At 39.0% G+C, this 14,980-nt stretch overlaps 1 pseudogene; it reads right to left on the minus strand.

The window, feature by feature from the left end:
- Positions 1–8,539: 8,539 nt before the first annotated feature.
- Positions 8,540–13,171, minus strand: LOC107497460 (annotated as a pseudogene).
- Between the last annotated feature and the right edge of the window lie 1,809 nt (positions 13,172–14,980).

Raw genomic sequence — 14,980 nt, forward strand, 5'->3', positions numbered from 1 at the left:
CACCAAGAACACACAGAAGAAGCCACCTGAAGACTAGTGGGAGGGGCAGAGATTCAAAACAAGCTGGTCCCACAGCCATCTGTGCTAGTTTAAAAATTGAGAGCAATATCTTGGCTACACAAGTGCCCCTTGAGGAGTGAGGGGGTCCCAGCCCCATGCCAGGCTCCCCATCCCAGGGCTCCAGTGCTGGGAAGTAGCGTCCCCACAACTCTGGCTGTGAAAACCAACTGAGATTGTGGATGAGTGACACAGAGGGCTGCTGGAGTGCCAGGATTCTTCTTAAAGGGCAGACACACACAGTTACTCAGTGATGGGCTCACTCACTCTGAGTTCCAGTGCTGGAGTAGCAGCTTGAAAGGTGCCAGTTACATACAGAGAGGAACTAAACTGTCTGGTTTCAGTGTGAGGGCTCAAGGGGCAGCAGCTTTCACCCAGATAGAAGTGCTGGCAGAATCCATTGTTTCTTTGTTGAGCGTTCCCCTATCCTGGCGTGCAGACACAGGTGGCCACTATATCTGAGTAATCGATCTGGCTAACACTGGTCACCCTGCCCTGGTGATTCCTTGTCCTACCCAAGCCACTTCCAGTGACTTTTCTATACAAATGGCCTGTCTTGGCTCATAATGTATAATTTCATAAAATCTCTCAAAGGTTCATAAAATCCAAACAGGCAGCATCTGGCTTCAGTATGTCCTATACCTTTTGATGATTAGCCTCAAGCCCAGCATTAGAAGTAACTGGCCTAGATTCACCAAGTGGCCTCTTAAAGCACATCTAAGCTAAGCACGGGTGGACGGGTGGAAGCCATCTGCAGATTGCTTGGTGGCTCATGCCACGTGGTCCCTGGGCAGGGCATAGGCTGAGGCTGAAGGTGGCTTATAGCAGGGCCCCTCCCAGGAAAACCTAGGGCCAGCTTTGGACCAAGCCAGAGTACCACCTGGGGCCACACCTGAGGATAACACACCCAAAGGGCAGACTAAACCAGCACCAGAGCTCCGCTAAAGTGAATCCTGGTCCAGAGGGTCAGCCTCCACTGGTCACGGCCAGCCCTCACAATCAGTCAGCCTAAGGACCAATCCCTCCTATTGATGTTTCAACAGCAACCAAAGCTCAACTACAACAGGAGAGCACACACAACCAACACTAGGGACACACTTAGAGCACCTAGCTCAGGTGAGCAGGGAGACTGTGCCACTAGGCCCCACAAGACACCTAATGCATAAGGACACTCAACTAAGACCAGGAAACATAGAAGCCCTACCTAATACATAGAAACAAACACAGGGAGGCGGCCCAAATGGAGAGACAAAAAAGCATGTTCCAAATGGAGGAGAAGTATAAGGTTCCAAAAAAAGAACTAAACAAAATGGAGACAAGTAATCTACCCAATGCAGAGTTCAAACATTGGGTGCTCAATGAATTTAGAGGAAGAGTAAATGAACTCAGTGAGAACTTTAACAAAGAGATAGAAAACATAAAAATAAAGATATAAAATATAAAAAAGAACCAGGCAGAAATGAAAACTACAATAACTGAAATGAAGAGCACTTTAGAAGGAATCAACAGTAGATTAGAAGAGGCAGAGGATCGAATCAGAGACATAGAAAATAAGGTAATAGAAAACACCCAATCTGAAAAGAAAAAAAAAGAATTCAATAAAATGAGGATAGTTTAAGGGGCCTCTGGGACAACATCAAGCATACCAACATTTACATCATAGGGGTACCAAAAGGAGGAGAGAGTAAGAAATTGAGAATGTATTTGAATAAATAATAATGGAAAATTATTCTAACTTGGTAAAAGAAATAGGCATACAAGCTCCAGAAACACAGAGTCCCAAACAAGATGAGCCCAAAGAAGTCCACATCAAGACACATCATAATTAAAATGCCGAAGGTTAAAGACAAGTAGAGAATTTTAAAAGCAGCAAGAGAAAAGCAGTTTGTTACCTCCAACAGAGCTCCTATGAAACTGTCAGCTAATTTCTTAACAGAAACTTTGTAGGCCAGAAGAGATTGGCAGGAAATATTCAAAGTGATAAAAGTAAGGACCTGCAACCAAGATTGTGCTGCCCGGCAAAGCTATTATTTGGAATTAAAGGACAGATAAAGAGCCTCCCAGACAGGAAAAAGCTAAAGGAGTATATCACCACCAAACCACTATTACAAGAAATGTTAGAGGGTATTCTTTAAGAAGAAAAAGAAGAAAAAAATATCAAAAGTATAAATAATAAAATGGCAATAACTACATATCTATCATCAATTACTTTAAATGTAAATGGATGAAATGACATAACGTAGCTAAAAGGATAAGAAGATCCTCACATATGCTGTCTACAAGAAACTCACTCCAGATGAAAAGACACACTGAAAATAAAGAGATGGAAAAAGACATTTCATTAAAATAGAAACAAACAAATCCCCCCAAAAGCCGGGGCAACAATACTTATGTTAGACAAAATAAACTTTAAAACAAAGGCTATAACAAGAGACAAAGAAAAACCCAGTAATCCCACTTCTGAGTATTTATCCAAAGAAACCAAAAATGCTTCTTCAAAAGGACAGGTACATCTATATGTTCACTGCAGCATTATTTACAATAACCAAGATATGGAGGCAGTGTGTGTGTCCACCAATAGATAAATGAATAAAGAAGAGAGAATATATATATAATAGAATATTAGCCATAAAAAGGATGAAATTTTGCCACCTGCAACAATATAAATGGACCAAGAGGATGATGTGCAGGGTGGAGTGAGTCAGAAAGAGGAAGACAAATGACACCTGATTTCACATACATGTGGAATCTAGAGAACAAAAAAACACACAAACAAAACAGAAACAAACTTATAGAGGACATTTTGATAGTTGCCAGATGAGAGGGTGATTGGGGGTGGGTGAAAAAATGAAGGGATTAAGAAATACAAATGAGTAGTTACAACATAGTCGTGAAGCATAAGGAATATAGTCAATAAAATCGTAATAACTATGTATGGTGTCAGATGGGTACTAGACTTATCCGGGTGGTCGCTTTGTAAGTTATATAAATGTCTAATTACTATGTTGTACATCTGAAACTAATATATTATTGTATGCTAACTGTAATTGAAAAATTAAAAAATTAAAAAGAAAAGAATCACACTTGCACATATTTTTCATATCTCGATCTGGAATGCTTTTTCAACCTTTATTTGTCTTTTATGACACTGATATTTTTGGAGAGTACAATTATTGATTTTATACCTATTAATTTGGGTTTATCTGATGTTTTTTCAGTTTATGCATTTGTTGTCAGCAATATAAAGTAAGTGATACTGTGTCTTCTAAGTATATCACATCAAGAGATACATACAGTGTGTCAATCTGTCTCATTATTGATAATGTTACCTTTATTACTTGGTTAAGTCATATCTACTTTTTCTTTATCATTCACTTTTTCACTCCTCATACCAACTAGCCCTTTGATGCTGTCAGTTCTGAAAATCTCCCAAATTAAGATTTTCTCCTTCATTCTCATGGCCTTTATTTAGATTGTTGCATTAGCTTCCCAATTCATCTCCTGACTCTATATCTCTTCCAATTCTTCTCTAATTTGCCAAAGTTGCATTTCTGAAATACAAATTTGGACATGAATCTTCCTGACTTTCAACAATTAAAACCTTAATTCCACTCAATTGCTTATAGCAGCATTTCCAAATTACTTTATGTGGAGCACTGGTTCACTTGTTCAGAATAAAGTTTCTATGATCAATAAGTGTGGGAAAATCTACCCTAGTTACCATGTCTTGTCTTGCCATATAGATTAACATATTGAAGATTCTGAGAAGTTCTGTGAAATAAGTCCTGCATTTCTCAAACTTACTTGAACAAAAAACCCTTTGTTTGCCACAGTTCACTACATATAACTCAAGAAACAAGTGGTCTATAAGGTTAATATTTCATACAACACCATTGGGAAGATATTGCTTTTAGTTCATACTCCTTAGCAAGTCTTACAATAAAACTCACACCTTGCATGTCTTCACTAGCTCAAAGTCTATCACTTTCCTCACCAATATTCTCTCTCTTTTGTCAATCAAAACTAATACAACGATCTCATTACACCACATACTAACATGTCTTGTTACTGCACAAACAATAACTTCTGTCTACAATACCCTTTACTGTTTAATCTCTCATGGAAAAAATACACTCGTTCTGTGTGTTTCTTCAAGAAGTGCAGAGAACACTTTGGTGATCAGATGTGTTTCCTTAGTTTCACAACATATTACTTCACTTCTGGCATTTCTGATCACTAAATGTGTGATTAGTTTTTCTCGCAGTAAACAATTCTGTGACATCAGCTGTGTGTCCTACAATTTAACACTTTTCCTACACTATCTATTTGAAACTAGCATAGGATCCCACAGGTTAAGGACTCAGCCCTACAAGACTGCCTTCCCATCATTTCAGAAGCCAATTGCAGGTCCAGGTTGTAACCTGTGCTTCTGACAGACTGGCTATAAATCTGAGGTTCCCACAACTCTTGGGTTCAATTAATTTGCTAAAGCTGCTCATGAAGCTCAGGAAAACAGTTTATTTATTTGATTACTGGTTTATTATAAAAGAATATAACTCAAGAACAGCCAGATGAAAGAGATGCCTAGGGCAAGGTATGGAAAAGGAATGAGGAGCTTTCGTGCCTTCTCCAAGCACCCCACTTTCCTAGCATCTCCACGTGTTCACCACCCCATAAGCTGCCCCTAAAACCTGTCCTTTTGGGTTTTTATGGAGGTTTTATCACCTAGGTGTGATTTATTAATTCATTGGCCATTGGTGATTGATCACAGTCCCCCGCCCCCTCCTCTCTCCAGAGATCAGGGAGTGGTAATGAATGTTCCAATCCTCTAATGACATGGTTGCTTCCTCTGGTAAACTCAGGTATAGCTGAAAGAGGCTTGTTATGAATAACTAACTCTCTCATCAGTTAGGAAATTCTAAGGGTTTTAGCAGTTCTGTGTCATGAACGCTCACTGGAGTGTGTCACTTACACTTCCAATAATGACCCAGTCCAAATGTCGCCTTTCTCCCTGAAGTCTGCTCTGCTCTCATCTCTACCCCCTTTGTATACCCCTCTGAGGACTTAACACGGCTTATAATAACTCGTTGGCATGTCTGCCTATCTCCCAAAATGGTGAGTTTCTTGAGCCCATGGCTTCCTTGAATAATACCTCGTGAATATCACAGTTTTTGCTAAACTCTGAATGATTGATTGTTGATTAAGTAAATTAACACAGCCTTGATATTTTCTATATATCGATAGTGAGTTTGCTGACATCAGCTATAGCTAGTGACCGTATCAGATTATCGATGCTAAAGGGACTTTTGTATAAAGCCAAATTTATAAGTATCCAAAATAGATTACTTCTTTTTCATTTCCTTTTTTCTTATATCACTTGCCTATATTTGGAAATGCATGTTACAAGATATGTGAGATAAATAACTTGACTTGTATCTTTGAATGTTAATCAAAATCAGTAAGTTTTATTTAGGGAAATAAGTGTCTACTACTGGTAAGAAAATTCATTTTCTTCAACTTATTGTAAACAAGTGAAGAAACATGGTATTCTCACATCTGTTTCTTCTTTTATAAACACATATAATATTCTTCAGCCACCTTCTTGCCATTAAAAGTGTGACGTGTCAGCTTTTACAGTTGTTCAACAGAATTGATAAAAGTCTTCGTCTACAGCAACTGTGTATTCTCAGCCACACGCCTTTCCACTTCAACTTACCAAAGGAAGGACTACTTATATTATCCAATGGAAAAGCTGGGTCATCTGGAAGGGTCATGACACGGGCTTATTCCTAATCAGGGACCTCGGAAGCCAAACGTGTGCACCGTGGCTCCTACCCCTTTGGAGACAATCTCATGGGAGTAACTTTTCCGCAGCAGGAGAGACACCATGATTTTTCCATGTCGCACTTTAACTTCTTGAGAACGTGCTTAAAGTCAAATGTTGAACAAAACTCTCAATTTCTATTTCAAATGCATTCCATACAGATTAAAACACAAGTGTAGGGTCTACCACTCAGCCTTCCTACGCACTGTGATTCACAAGAAAACTCTTTTTACTGGCTGACAACAAATCAAGAGCTTGGGATAGCAGCGTTTGAGAGCACGTACTCAGCACGGGTTGGGGTGGGCAGAAACAGAGTGCGCATTCCAGGTTGGCAAAAGTGTACGGTTTGCAATTACAAGGCAAGGTGGGGCTGCTGCCGCTGAAAGTCAAGGAGGCTATAAATACTTAGTAAATGAGGCCAAAAAGTAAGCGAAATCATAATTCTCTCCAGCTCTGTCTCTCTGTCTTTCTTCCTCTCTCATTCTCATTTCTCTAATGTGCTTTCAAAACTGAAATATTAATTGTAAGGTTTCCAAAGTCCCTATTCATTGTGTAACTGGCAAACAACTGTGTTATACTTTTTGTAGCTATTCTGCAGCCACACACTGATCCATCCCTAAAATCGCCACTAAACTTGTAATGCTAAGTATGTGCAAGTTTGAATCGGCATTACCATACAAGGCAGCTTTGAATTCCTCATGGTAACCTTTTATTACTCTTTTCAAGTTTTCCAACCACTGCCAAACTTCTTGAACTTTGTGGAATGATTATAAACTTTATAAACATAAACCTCTGATTCCACTTGGTAATCTGTTAAAGAATGCCAAAGTTATATTAACAATGCCCATTTCAAAATCAAAGGATTGGAATACCATTTTAATTACTTTGACCCTAGAAAACATTTGTTGGTATCATTGGACAATTGATGAATGGCACTGCAACAGCTGTGCTGGTTTTCAAGAAGAAGATTATACAACCCAGAAACAAAGCTTGGGCTGCAAATCTGTCCTGTGTGTCTGGGTTGTTTACAAATGCCTAGAATATTCAGAAATCTACCCCTTTAGAATCTCTGAAACATTTGTTAGTAACACTTCATAATGTAAGTATGTTTCCTTTGGCACCTCAGTAGGGCAGTTCTTATTTTCAGCCCAAACTCTGAGGGATTAGGTTGAGAAACAGAAAGGGTTCTGTCTTTAGCAGGCTGACCTGGGACTCCTGCTGGTTGCACGGCCCAGAATCAATGTGATATGGAGCAACTCCTTAACGAGGGAAGCCCTTTCTTTCTTTAAGGACTGGCAAATGATATTGAAAGATGCAAAGGTGCATGGGAGGAATCACTGTGGAAGGGCAAATAAGCAAAAGAAAACTACTTTTACGTGATCCTGACATAATTTATATGAAAGGGAAGAGACCTGTACTCAGTATGGCAGTATGGTGAGGTAAATAAGAATTCAAACTTTTGGTTCGGAGTTCGAATTCCAGTTCTTACACGTCTTGGCTTTGTCGTTTTTGTGTTACTTAATCCCTCAGTTAGCTATCTATAAAATGATAAAATAAAAGTACCTACGTCCAAGTGTTGTTGTGAAGATTAAGTGAGTGTATATGTATAAAGCATTGAGAACAGTGACTTAGCTCTAGTGATCAAAAGAATGTTAAGGTAATCAAAAAAATAACTTAAAAAAAATGTTTCATCCAAAATGTGCTCTCACATGATAATGCTTCTCCCAACAAATACAAACTTAAGAAAGGTCATTCTAAAGCTATTAACTCTTCCTTTGGTGAAACCCATATTAAGTACTCTGAAAAGGGCTCTATGAATATCATCCAAAGACCTTTGGTGGGAGATACATAATGGGAATTCCCATGTTTGTTTTACAGGTGAAGAAGCAAGGGTTACTCTAAGCCCTTGACGGGATACTGAATGGTCAGTCCCTCTGGGTGCAGCCCACTGCGCGTGCGTGTGCTCTGTCTCCCGTCACCGGAGAAGTGGGCAGAGGGGAATCCTTAATGAATATTCAATGGTGATGATGATTTCATAATAGTGCCTTACAGTTACCTCACAGATTTTGCAATAACTGTAAAGGGTATTTTTTCCTGGAAAATACTCTGTGCAGTGTCATTTGGCAGAAAATCAATTCAGAATAAAAGTACTGTTTGTGGCTGTGGTCCTATGTTGTCCTAGCTTCCCTCTTTCCTGCTTCCCTAGCCCCCATTTCAAGACTATTAGTAGAACTTTATTTGGAACAAGAAGAGAGGAAATGTGTGTGGACAAAAAATAATGTACTACAAGCCTTTGTCAGGCAAGACTGCCAAAACTCACAAGCGCCCTAGCTCTTCACTCTTACAAACACTTAACTATTTTGAAAGTAAGATACCTAAATTATATAAATTTAAGGGGAGTTATTCATTTTTAAATTTCAGGAAAAAATTGTTAGAATTGGGTAAGTCACTGATTATGAATAGTATCACATGCCATTATTCTTTGGTAAACTGCAAGTATTGACAAACTTCTGGACTAATCTCCAGATTTTCTATCTTCTGTTTGGTTTATTACAATGGATTGTTAGTTCATTTAAATATGTGTTTCTTTCATGGGATATGAAATTGTGAACTTCTTGAGGGCAAGGCCTATACTATACATAGTTTTATACCCACAGTACTTGGGAATTGTGGGTGATTAATAAATCCCCCCTCAATTTTCATTAAATAAAATTTTATTTCATAGAATCTGGAGAATAAACATGGCCCAGCATTCTAAATTCTTTCCCATTGACTCATTAGTAGCACTAAAGGTGTTTCTCACCTTGGCAACTGGAGTGCTGAGGATCCCATTTGTCCAGCAAAAGAATTCAAGAACTGAAGACTCTTCATGGAAATATAAGCATCCTGCTTGCTTCCAGGTCATGACCCCAAACCCTGGAATGTACTGTGTTGAAAATAGTGCTCACTAGGTTTTCTAAGTCTAGATTATTATAAATGTTCCTGATGTTTATAAATTCTACAGTTTATAGACTTACATTTATTAAGAGTGCACAAGTGTATAAATCCTTAAACAAAGGGAAAGGTGGATAAAAGAATAAAAGTTAATAACCTAACTAGTACATTTATACAAATAACATTTTGTATTATGAAGAGTAAACACACATATTTTTCAGGAATTCTTTATTTAACAAATAATTCTGTTCAATAGATGTGACTGATAACACGGCTACATAAAAAATTACCCCAAAATTTGTGGCATAAAACAACCATTCATTTGAGTTCACGGAATCTATGGTTTCGGAATTTAAACAGGACACAGCGAATTCAGTTTGTCTCTGCTCATGTCAGAGTCATCAACTCAAAGCCTTGAGGCTGGGGAACGGAATAATTTGAAGAATCCCTATCTGGGATCGATGCCGGTATTGGGCTTGGAGCCTCAGTTCCTCTTCACCTCTCCGATGGACCCACCAAGTGGGCTACTTTGGACTTCCTTATAGTGTAATAACTGGGTTTCATCATTTAAGACAGAGAGCCTGGAGGGGTCATGTCACTTGTTATGACCTAGCATAGGAAGGCATGCATGCCACATTCATTTCGTCCAGGTAGTCCTGCTTAGTTTCAAGGGGAGGGAAGATAGACTCCAGATGGTGACTGGTAATGTTCTGAAAGAGCGTGTAGAAACAGAGTATGACTATGGCTATTTTTGAAAATGCAATTTGCCACATAGGGATTGATATTCCTATTTTATAAATGAGAAATTGAGACACAGAGAGGTTAAGTGGTTGCTCAGGACTTTCCATGTCTATTGTGGAAATAGTGAAACTGCTAGTATAATTTTTATTTCTTTGGAAAAGATAAAATATACTGAACTTGTCTTGATTTCACCCTGGAAAAAAAATAGAGTAACATGAAAATTATTTCAAAAGTATCATTGACATAGTCATATTTCATAAGAAGAATAGGACCCCTTTTTGTAAGTTAATATGGAAATTGTTAACATTACTTTCATCTGTTGACTTCTTTATATCTCTAACCAGAGGATTTTACTTTGTTTTTGTTTTTTCGAGATACAGATTTCAGGTTCTAAATTGTATTCCTCCACCTGTCTCAAGCTCAACATATTCCAAAGAAAACTCATCATTTTTCTCTCAACATAGCTCCTCCATAAGTGGATTTTCTGTTTCTGTTGAAGTCGCCACCATTCTTCCAATTGGTGGGGCTGGGGCTTCTGGGTTGACCTTGATTCCTCTCTGTCCTTCAATCACAGTGTGACCAAGCGTTTTAAACTCTGTCTCTGTAATATTTTTGTCTATCCATCCACTCACCTAGGAAAACAGTGATAATAATAATCTCTGTTATTAGAGAAGACATTTTAATATTGCAGTCACTTTAGGATCATTTCTGTTGTCTCCTTTCAAGGACAAGTGTTCATTACTTTAATTTGCTCTTTACCCATCTGTCTCCTCCATGAGACTATGAAGAATTTAGAGCAGAAGTGCTAACCTTATTCACCCCCAGTTTCCAAGCATCCCAATGCAACACATGACCTAGTCAAGGGATGTTTGTAGAATGAATAAATGGTGTGCTTTATTTCTCTGTACTAGTTAGGAAAGATTAATGTTCATGATAAACAACCCTAATCTCAGTGGCTTAAAACAATAAATGCTTACTTCTTGCTCATAGTGTGTTCCAGTGTGCTACAGTGTGGAAAGGAGGGCCTCCTTTCTCTCTTGGCTCCACCACCTTCTAGGGAATTTTTTTTTTTCTGTACAAAGTTTTATTGTTTCAGTTTGGTCCAAGGCATGGAAGAGGCCTCCAGGATGATTAGAAGGCTGCTTATTGATTTCAGGAAGAAGTCCAGGCACAAGGCCAAGACCAGGGGGATGCAGAGGGGCTTCTCAAAAGCCTCTCGGCTCCAGAGGCTCTTAGTGATGTGTGAGGGTGAGCCTTTCAGAGAGATACTTGCCCAGCCCAGTGTGGGGGCCGGTCAGCCTGTGGAGGTTAGTCAGGTGGTCACCCATCTTCTTGATGAGTTTCACCTCGTCGTCTAGGAAATGGCTCTCCAGGAAGTCACAGAGATGGGGGTCTGCATGGGCAGAACCCAAGGAATGCATATCTAAAAGGGCCTGGTTTAGGTTCTTCTCCATGACCATGCAGCTTCCTGAGTTTTACCTGACTCATCTTGAGAAGACTTCTGCAGGTCCTGAAAAAGCGCGTGGCTGCCACACTGGTTCTGCATCGTCAAGAGACACTTGGCACCCTCACGTTTCTCCTCGGCCAACTCTGGGAAGAAGTGGCCAACGCCTTCCAGAGCCACACTGACTCCATGAAGTAGAAGGCCTGAGAGAGGTAGATGTAGGAGGTTTGCAAACACAGGTTGACCAGGTGGTTGATGCCGCCTCCACCAGTGGAATAATTTTGACAGATTTGAGAGCTCCTGGTTGTTCAGCAATAAGGAATTAAATAAGCTCAAAATATGGTGTTGGCTGGTCTCAGAAGCCAAGGATGGCTGAGAAAGTTCTGAAGGTTGCCACTGGAAAAGAGGTTGGAGGGTGGTCGGAGGCTAGAAGAAAGAATGTCCCTGGGTCTGTTCCGTCCAAACACTGTTGAAGCAAGAGACAGATCTGGGGGACCACAGAGGGCACTGCCTGGGAATCTTGACTTTTAATGGTCAAGCCTAGAGGGAGATCACATTACATCTTCTCATGTTCTGCTGGATAAAACTCAATCACAAAGCCCTACACAACTTGTGGATGCTGGGAAATATAGTCCCACTGGAAATAAGTTTGGTAATCATCTAACCAATATCTGTCACCTATCCTTCTAACTTTCTACTTATACAATCTTCTAAATTGCTCATCCTAAACCTCTTTATTCCCATTCTGTTCCCCTCTCAAACCTCATTTGGGGAAATTTGTAACTGTTTTGCTTAGGTTGCATGACTATGTCTCCTGGGCATAAACTGGTTTAAACAATGTGAAACAATTGGGGTCAATCAGATTTTCTTTTTAGGGAATTTGAAATCAGAACCTAGAGGCAGCCCATGAGTCTCTCAGTGTGACTAGATTTGTAACATAAAATCAGAAGTGTTAGGGCATCTATCTTTCACTAACTCCGTGGACTCAGGACCAGAAAGAATATGTTCACAGAAAAGAAAAATAGAGCAGATATTCTGGGAATAACTTGGATGAGAGCAAGATGGGAAAGACATCTGATGGTTGCCCAACCCAGTTTCTATTCTTTCCTCAGCCTGACAAGTTCCTGCCTATACTCCAATAATGAATAACTCTTGCGGTTATTTGGAAAAGAAAAAAAAAATGGTGCTAACCAAAAAGACATCTTATCTAATTAAACAAAGAATTTGAAGCAGGTCAAATGAACTTACACAATAAAGTTGTCTGGAAAACTAAAAGAGATATTTAAGTGCTATGATAGTGAGGGTTAGATTTTTTTGCTCAGAGTTTCCCGAAAGTCAAAGTGAAAGGGAGACGTAGTTATTTGTGTTACTCTCAATTTTAGAAATGAGAAAATGCACATCTTCCTTTGGAGAGTAAAGCTCTGTTAGCACTAAGATCTAATAGTAATTTCTTAGGCAGTGGATTATTAATAATTCACGTGGGAGAGTTCGCAGACTTCTCTCAATCCATTCACACTGTCCAAGAGGACACCAGTTCTCACACGTAATGATAAAAGTCAATGCTTGGAATCTTAAAACTTGAACCTTATTATCACTACAATGTAAGCCCTTATTTGCTAATATTTTAATGGCTTTGACCTCCTCTTGTTATTTATGTATTCTCTGATCTTGAATCTTATTCTCCCCATTTGGCTACATTTCACTATATGTGTTAGAATTCTTTACTTCTATTTTCTCTAGAACATAAAGCACTGTGAGAGCAGGGAACTTGTTGGTCTTGTCCACTGCTTTTTTTCCCAGTGCCTGCAACCAGTCCAGGCATACAGCAAATGCTCAATAAATATTGAGCGAGTGAATGAATAAATGAGTGAAGCAATGGAAAGAAGTGGAGATGGCAGACTGCAAAAAAAGAAATTGGGAAAGATTGAGGTTTGGGGGACTTGGGGAGGTAGAACCTGGTAGTGTGAGAAAAGCAAGTAGGAGAAAAGATGAAATTTTGATAAGTATTGCTGAGAGCAATGTACTTTGATCCTTGTACTGGCATTTAAAAAATTCAATTAAACTTTTTTTTTTTTTTTTTTTTAACTTAAAGCTACTGTTTCTTCTACTACTCCATTCTTTAGACCAAACGAATTACATCTCAACTAGTAAAATTCTTACCTGGTTTTCATGCCTTATTCAGGTGTTAATTCATTTTGTTATTCACCATTTTGAGACTCCTGGGAAAGATTTTTCTCCTTATTAGGAGATTAAAATGCCCTTTCCTCCTTCTCAGCTTAACGCTTTGAGTGCTGTTTTTGAAGGCATGGTGCTTAAATAAAAGGATAGATCTGAGAATGGAAGGAATCACATACAAGATGGCAGAGCAGAGAGATTAAAAAGAGCTTATTCTAAGCCCAATTCGTGCTGGCCTATGTCTTGTATTTAAGCCAGTCTTAGCTGTGCTTTTCATTACTTACAGTCAAAGGCATTCATAACTGATTGTGATCCTTCTCTCGCAAACTATCAAAACTAACCTTGGTATGTCTCTCAGTCCTGCTTATCCCAGGCATCTATCTGTATGTTTTGGTCTCATTTGGAAACTTGATATCCATTCTGCTTTGTAAATCCGTTAATCTGGTCGTCCTATACTCCCTAACTTTACCTCTGTGCCCTCTGAAATGCAACTTCTGTGAACTGTCAACTCCCTGCTACTGGCAAACTCTTCATCTCCTTGCTCTGATACCCAGTTATCTCTCAAGGTCTCTGTTTCTTCTATAGTACTCTGAATAGAGGCCAGTTATTTTTTCTCTCATATGGGCATTTCACAATGCCCATGGGGTAGGTGTCTTACTCATTCTCTATTGTTATTTCCACTAACTCCCGTATGTTTCCTAGCAATGAGCTCTTTGAAGTATAGTGAATGGCCTCAGATTTACTACTCATTTCAACTCTTAGTTCCCACTCTGTCAAACTCCAGGATACTCCTGCATTTTTTTTTTTTTTTTGGATAACCGATAGCCTCTGGCTCACTGTTCTCTCCACCATTTTCTGTTATTCTTGGCGACTTCAAAATTTTTATAGATGTCCATCCCATACTTGGGCCTATTATTTCCTAGACTCCCTGAATCCAACAATCTGGTTCTTCACCCTACTTAGCTGTAACTCTGAGGCGGCGAGAGAATCAATGGGACTTGGCTAGAAGGTTTCTAGACTCAAAACCAGCACTCCTCCTTTAAACTACTATGATGCTTCAGTAAGTATTTCTGGTGACATCAACTCTAATGTCTCTGTGTTTAATAATGGCTGACTCTAGTAAAGATAACTGGGTACAAGTTGTTTTCGTTTTTGTCTGAAGATCAAGATATCCTGGGTAGAAGAATCATTGAAGAAAAATCAATAGCAGCCTTCATAAATGTCAGCATGAAATGCCATTCAAAACAAGTATAAAGGGTTAATAATATCTTGTTTTGAGTGTTTCAAAATACATTATCAAATTAAATAGAAGCTACAATGATATGTTTCCCATGAAGAGACAAAATAATTAGCTAAAGCTATTTAAGCATCTAGTAAATACATTAAAAAAAAAAAGATTCTATTAAGCAAGAATGTGTTTCAGGTTGTATATTCAAAACACACCCATGCGCTCTAGCACAATGAGTCCTTTTCACATATGTGAGTATTCAGTATAATCACCAAAGTTGTCATTGAGTACTTAAATCAGGAGACGTCAGGGAGAGGCAGAAAGAATACAGTAACAGTTGGTGGTAAAGTGCTATTTTATGGAAACATTACTGGAGTCATGAGTTTTCCGAAGAAATAAGTGAACACCCAAAAGACAAGTTCAGATATGCCAGGGCATCTTGAAACAAAGGCTTAATACTGATCTCGGGTGGTAGTGTCTCTCTGGTAACCATGGTGAAGTTGGATGAGCTTAAACACTGCCTGTTGGAAATTCCTTAAGAATGAGTCAATAATGAATCTTTTGCCTTTGGTGAAAT

The sequence above is a fragment of the Rousettus aegyptiacus genome, unplaced genomic scaffold (assembly GCF_014176215.1).
Source record: "Rousettus aegyptiacus isolate mRouAeg1 unplaced genomic scaffold, mRouAeg1.p scaffold_m13_p_13, whole genome shotgun sequence".
Taxonomy (NCBI): domain Eukaryota; kingdom Metazoa; phylum Chordata; class Mammalia; order Chiroptera; family Pteropodidae; genus Rousettus; species Rousettus aegyptiacus.